This window comes from Polypterus senegalus, chromosome 5 (assembly GCF_016835505.1).
Source record: "Polypterus senegalus isolate Bchr_013 chromosome 5, ASM1683550v1, whole genome shotgun sequence".
NCBI classification, from domain to species: Eukaryota; Metazoa; Chordata; class Cladistia; order Polypteriformes; family Polypteridae; genus Polypterus; species Polypterus senegalus.
The window spans coordinates 186243571-186251208 of NC_053158.1; positions in this window are offsets into that span (position 1 = coordinate 186243571).

The window sequence follows — 7638 nt, forward strand, 5'->3', positions numbered from 1 at the left end:
TTGTTTCGGTGGTATGACGCCACTGTCAGCCGCCATATTGAACTTTCCAACCTCACTAATTCTCCAACTTCCCGTGTAGGTAGAAGGCTGAAATTTGGCAGGCTCATTCCTTACAGCTTACTTACCAAAGTTAAGCAGGTTTCATTTCAAAATTCTACGCGCTACAGTCATAACGGTCGACAACGTCTGCCATGTTGAAGTTTCTTATTTATGGCCCAATCTTCAGGAAATTTTGTAGGCGGCTTCCCTGCGCTAACCGAAACCAATGTACGTACTTATTTCGGCCGCCATATTGAACTTTTCAACGGTCTTTGTTACTTATGGGCCCATCTTTAAGAAATTTGGTACACGGGTTCCCAACGCTAACTGAATCCTACTTACGTACATATATATGTCCATAGCCTGCAGCTCGGTCACCGTGTGAGGCGTCATTGGGTCCTCCATCCCAACGCCTCCCACATTGTTGGCTGCCTGCCTATATAAGGCCATCCGTCTCTCCATTCTCTACATTCCCTTCCTTGCTTCGCCACGGGATTCACGTCTCCCTGCTGATAACTACAGCCTTTTTATTTAATCCACGGCTTCTCCGCTGTTTTATTGGTTGTTTATTACGATTATAGTTATTGTGTAGGTATTTTAGACTTACTTTACATTGTTCAGGTACCCATTTCCATTATCATTCCAACCGTACCCCCATTAACATGTCTATCGAGGTGATCACCATCGATCAAAAAACTGTCACTTACCGAGTGGTTTCCATGCCCGGAGATGGCACCTGCCTTTTCCATTCTCTGTGTTACATATTGTATGGCCATATCAGGCTCACTCTTGATATCTGGAGGAACATTGTGTCTTATGTATTGAATGACTGGGACAGGTTCAAGGTGTTGACTGATGACGGTACAGGAGATAATTATACTACACAGGAGCACTAGAAGAGTGAAATGCTTAAGCCCTTCACCTATGCATCTGCATGTGAGTTGATGGCTGCCGCTGATTTGTTCGGTTGTCGCTTTCAAGTGTACCGAAATGGCCAAATATTTTACACCTTTGGACAACCGCCAATGCCTCTTCAACATCTTAGATTGACAGGTGACGATTTCAGTAGTGGACACTTTGATGTTTATGAATGTTTAAACTCTCAAAAGCTGGATGTGAAGTTATCGATGAAACTGGTTGTATGCTTACAACGCTTGACAGATGGCGAATGTCACTTCAACACAAGTCCTGCAAATACTGTCGTAATTGAAACAAACCATGAAACTCAAACTGATTATGACAGCAGAAATCCAAGCTGTGAGATTTGAAACAAGAATACTGTTCACATGTCCAATTGTACGTTGCATGCTCAAGAGTAAGTTCAGCGTACAGCTTGGTCATATTACAACCGGAGGGCTGAACTCACAATGTGGTATACAAAGAGATCCTTAACAAATAATTATTGGTATATTTTCCCTCAGTTTAAAAAGGTTTAATTTTCTTCTTAATAAATATTTTAAGGCAGTACTTCGCCGCTGCGAAGCGCGGGTATTTTGCTAGTACAGTATAAAAATAAAAATTCTAGAAGTACGGAGTAGAATTTCACATTACATGATATCACATAATATGATTTGGATTTGTTTTAAGTCCTGGAGACTTCATTCGTCAAGCTGCCTCCCCCATTTTGCCATTCCACATCTGAAATACCGGTAATCCGATGAAAGGACCCCTCTTTCCCACGATTCCTGCGATCCTCCATCAGGGATGACTTTACCTTAGGCAGGCAATATACAATTTAAAGAGATTGTTATTTTCTTGGGAATTATTACATATGCATTATTTTCACTTTTAGTTTAAAAACTTTCGTAAAAACAATACTTGTCCTTTATTTCCGGCCCCATGTGTGGTTACATCTCTTTCTTGCCAGACGTATAATGCTTCTCGTGTTGTGAAGGAGAGCGGCTGAACGAATGCATTTGCTGTCTTTTTGCTGCTTGTGAGCTGCCTCTTGTTGCATGTCGTCGTTTTATCATGGGAGCACATGATGCTTGTCTGCCACAAGCAATCCAACAACTGCTAGGTTAGATGTCTGTGGACTTCTTTTAAATGATGGCTCACTGCCTGGTCTCGCACGACATTGTAAAAACAATACTTGACCTTTATTTCCGGCCCCGGGTATGGTTAAATTCTTTCTTGCAGGACGTGCAACGCTGCTCGCGTTGTGGGGGGGGGTATGGGGTTTGCAACAGCTGCCCTTCTATCTTTTTAAAGCCTATACAGCCACTGTCCTTTTTGCTACTTTGTGTCTCTTCTGCTTGCGTTGTGATCGATTCTCCGTGATCATAAATATACACCTGACCGAATTGTGTTTTCTTTGAAATTAAATGTATTGCTTTAACTGTTGCAGGTCCACAGATTCTCATAGCATATGTTCCATTATTGTGTAAATCTACGTTTCGTGCATTGAATGTTGTGAATGTGAAAAGACTTTTCCTGCTCTTTTCCTTTTATTTCTGACCTCGTTTTGTCCTGCTGTTTTTTTCAATTGATTTCTTTTTTGCGCTAATGCAATCTTTTATTCGTTGACGTTTCATTTATAACGTATTGTCCTTTATATGCTTTATATGCACTGAGACGCCTGATTTTGTTTGAACAATTATTGCACACTTTCTGTAAATTCAATAAACTTCATTTCACTTTTTAAATATCACTGTGTGTGTCTCCTATATGATATATTTAACTGACATTTTTTATCGTAACAACCAACGATTTATACAGGAAAATAATGACTATTAACAATGGGCAAATTCGGATATGGGGAAATCAACGACAACGTAGTACGCCTTTTATCTTTCGCAGCGTCAAACAACTTGACTGTCGGCAACAGCATCTTTTGTCACCCCCTCAAACATCAACTCACGTGGCGAAATCCATCTGGCAACGATGCAGCGATGTTGGACTATGTTTTGGTCAATACTAGATTCAGATCAACGCTCAAAGACGTACGTGCAATGCGTGGACCCGACTGTGGATCAGACCATTATCTTATCCGAGCGAAATTGCGAATGAAATTACAAAGAGTGAAGAAAAAGGCGTCACCACCAACTAGGAGGAACTGGGCCTGTCTACGAGACCCAGCAACCAGACGAGAATTCCAAATTGCGTTATCCAACAAATTCGCAGCACTCACAATACCGGGCGATAACGAGGCAGAAGAAAAACAACTATCGGAGTCCATTGTAGGGTGTACAATGGAACTGTGCACACCCATCCGTCAACGGACGCAGCAATGGATTCTGATGATTGTATCGACCTCATCGACCAGTGAAAACGAATGAAACACGTCGATTTCGAGCAGTACCGACGATTAAACAAAGAAGTTCGACAGAAAATGAAATCAGAACGTGAAGCGCACTGGAATAGTGTTGCGGCCGACATGGAAGAAGCAGTGTCGAGACACGAATACCGGGCGCTGTACCAGACAATCCGACGGTTAGGCGGCAAAACTACATCAACGAATGACAATAGTAAAAAGTCGTATGGAACTTTTGTGAACTCTCCTCATGAGCGCCTGCAGTGGTGGAGAGAATTCTTTCACCAGTTGTACAACCATGATCCGCCACAAGGTCCAGTGCCTGAACTACCGATTATCGAGCAACCGATGAATCAGTTTCCCGATACCGAACCAACAATCAACGAGGTGAAGACAGCAATAAAATCTCTGAGAAATGGTAAAGCACCGGGAGGAGATCAAGTAACAGCCGAGATGATCAAAGCCGGAGTAGACGTCTTATTACAACAACTCCACGTTCTCGCAACACATATATGGCATTCGGATCGTGTTCCATCGGCGTGGAAGAAAGCAATCGTTGTGTCCATTTCGAAAAAAGGTGACAGTCGTGAATACAAGAATTATCGCGGTATTAGCCTCCTCTCAATCGTCAGCAAAGTTTTTATGAAAATCATACAATCGAGGCTACAGAAACATTGAGAGCAAACAAGTCGGGAAGAACAAGCTGGATTTAGACCACATCTAAGATGCATCGACCAGATATTCGCTCTCCGTCAGATAACGGAAGAAAGAATTCGATGCGGTAAATGAACTGTCATCGTCTTCATCAATTTCAAATCTGCTTTCGATTGCATCGATTGGACCAGTTTGTGGAGAGCCCTAGAAATCGAATATGTGCCGCTGAAAATCATTCATCTTCTTCAAGCATTATACGACGGCTCAACCAGCAGTGTCCATATCCGGAATGATATGTCTGAGGAGTTCCTGATTCGAACTGGAGTCCGGCAAGGAGACGTTGCCTCGCCGCTTCTTTTCAACATTGTGATCGACGCGATTATGCGAAAAGCATTCGATGGGCGACACGGAGTTCAATACGACGACACAAACTTCTTAACCGATCTAATGTTTGCCGATGACAGTGCTGTTTTCGCCGACACGGATACTGAAGCAACGAACACTTTGTATGACATTTCCCGCATTGCACAGTCATACGGATTGAGAATCAACGTGGATAAGACCAAAGTACTTACAACAGATGGATCGGAAGCCAGAGTTTACCTTGATGAAACTCAAATCGAGCAGGTACCACAGTTCAAGTACTTGGGATCACTGGTCACGGAAAAGAAAGCAACATCGGCAGCCGAAGTTCACAGCCAGATTGGCCAGGCAACAGCAGCATTCGCTTCACTCAAGTGGTGCATATGGAAGCGGGCGAATATTACAATCAAAACCAAAATACGCCTATATAGGACGCTGATCCTTCCAATTCTTCTTTATGGATTGGAAACATGGACATTACTCAAGCTGGACCTCAACAAGCTCGAGGCCTTCCAAATGCGATGCTTGAGACAGATTCTCAGTGTCTCACTCCGCGACCGCCTCCGAAACGAGACAATCAGAGAATGGTGCATTCAACAGGCACCAATCGCGGAGGAAATTCAAAAACGTCGATTAAGATGGTTCGGCCACGTCTGTAGGATGGATGAAAATCGACTACCGCACAAACTCCTATGGAGAAAATGCCCTCCTGTTTGGAGGATACAACAAGCAACACCGAAGATGACATGGTTGAAACACGTAGAGAACGACCTAAAGAACCAGCGACTGACAGCAATCGAAGCAAGAACCGTCTCAACCGATCGACTACAATGGAAGAGTGTGGTGAATAGACCACGGAATCCAGCGGCACCAACAGCAGCATATTGGCTAAGAGGTCGACCCCCTTTCCAAGTGCCAGCTATGGAATAAAGAAGTCACCTGAAATGGTTTTCACTTCACAGGTGTGCCTTATCAGGGTTATTTAGTGGAATTTCTTGCTTTATCAATGGGGTTGGGACCAGAAGTTGTGTTGTGCAGAAGTCAGGTTAGTTGGACGATCATTTATTTTTCAACAGGACAATGACCCCAAACACACCTCCAGGCTGTGTAAGGGCTATTTGACCAAGAAAGAGAGTGATGGAGTGCTGTAAATGGTCATGAAAATAAAGAAAACATGGTGTGTCCAAACTTTTGGCCTGTACTGTATATATAGATGTCTTCAAATTTACTTTATTAGAGGGATTTATTGGGTTGTGGTTATTGGTGCACAGTTTATGTTTGAATATACACTTTTTCTGTATTTTATTTTTATTGTTTGTTTTTGTTGAATCCTGTACTATACCCTATTTGAAGGATCAGCTTCCTGACTTGGAGCACTGTGGAGGAAGACAGCTTCATATTGGTTTGTGTATATATGGGTTTCACTAGTTTGTGTGCATTATTCTTTTTCATTTGGGACTTTCAGTCAGCACTATAAATACTGTATATAGTCACTATTTTTGGGCTCCATTTAATTACTGTTTTTGTGTGTTCTTTGTGGTATTGGACTGTGTATTGATATATAAATTCTGCAGGACATTTTTGTTTTTAAGTGCACCTATAAATAAAACCTCACTTTATTCATGTCTCACACCATCATCCTGGTCACACTCGTATTAACTAAGCATTGATGTAATATCTCTGTTGGGGTGCCCAAATGTATGCACCTGTCTAATTTTGTCATGATGCATATTGCAAATTTTCTGTTAATCCAACAAACAAATATCACTGCTGAAATACTACTGCTTCCATAAGGCATGTCATATATTAAAAGAGAGTTGCTACTTTGAAAGCTCAGCCAATGATAAACACAAATCCAAAGAATTAAGAGGGGTTCCCAAACTTTTTCATATGACTCTATATGCAAAAGTTAGCCAATATATAACAAAGAGATCCATCATCATAATGAAAAGAAAATAACTTGGTGCTGCACATATCAAGCAATTGGCACAACAGGCCATTGAAAAACTACCAAAGACAACATCACTGCTCAAAGCATCAGTAGAGGAAGGAATTGGTGAAATGCTGACCATATCATAAACAGTAGATGATTATACTGTACATCAAATGAATCAAGCATCAAGGCAAGCAACAGAAGAGGCTTCTTCTTGTCCTCCTTGCCCATCTCTTCCAATTGCAGATGACCTCAAAACAAAGGGATGTCAGTTCCCTCCCCATCCCCTCTAAAAGTTTAACCATTTAAGAACTGGACTGTTTTCCTTTGTACTGTCTTTGTGGACTTTATATTCATTTTACATGTGTATGGGTGGTGGGGTATACAATTTTTTCATTGCTTACGGTCTCTTGTAGTCTGCTTATGTGAATGCTTGTTTTTATACACTCACTGAGCCAATTACTTGGGACACCCCCATACTAATGCTGGGAAGGGGCTCCTTTTGCTGTTAAATCACCCTAATTTCTTCATGGTAAAGACTCCACAGTTCCTTTGAAATTTTGGTTCATGATGACATGACTGCATTGCTCAGCTTCTTAAGATGCACATTCATGCTGTGAATCTCCCAAAGATGTTCTAAATGATTCAGATCCTATGGCAGGGTCATTGAAGAATACTAAACTCTTTGTCGTGTTCTTGTGACATGGTGCTTTATCATGCTGAAAGTAACCTTTAGAAGACGGGTAAATTGTGGCCATTAAGGGATACATTAGTATTCAAACTGCCAGCGACACTCAAGCAACGATTGATTGGTATTAATGGGCCCGAAGTGTCCACCACCTTGGACTGTTGACTCAAGGCAGGTTGGGTACATGGATTCATGCAGTGCCACCTTCTGACCATCAGCAGCGTGCCTCAGCAGAAATCCGAGATTCACCAAACCAGTCTACGTTTTTCTAGTCTTCTAGGCTGACTGCAGCCTCAGGTTTTTTTTTTGGCTGACAAGAGTGGAACCTAACATGGTCTTCTGCTGTTGTAGCCCATCCACCTCAAGGTTTGATGTGTGCATTCTAAAATGTTTTTCTGTTCACCACAGTTGTACAGAGTAGTTATCGGAGTTACCATAGCCTTTCTGTCAGCTCAAACTAGTGTGGCCAGTCTCCTCTGACCTCACTCATCAACAAGGCAGTTCTGTGTACCAACATTTTTCACAGCATTCTAAGTAAACTCTACAGACTGTTGAGAGTGAAAATCCCAGGAGATCAGAAGTCACAGAAATACTCAAACCAAACTTGTCTGGCACCAACAATTATGCCACTGTCATTCAAAATACTTCTATAGCTAGATTCACAACGTGCCAGTACGTTGTTTGAGTCAGACCCATGAGCTTGAGGAT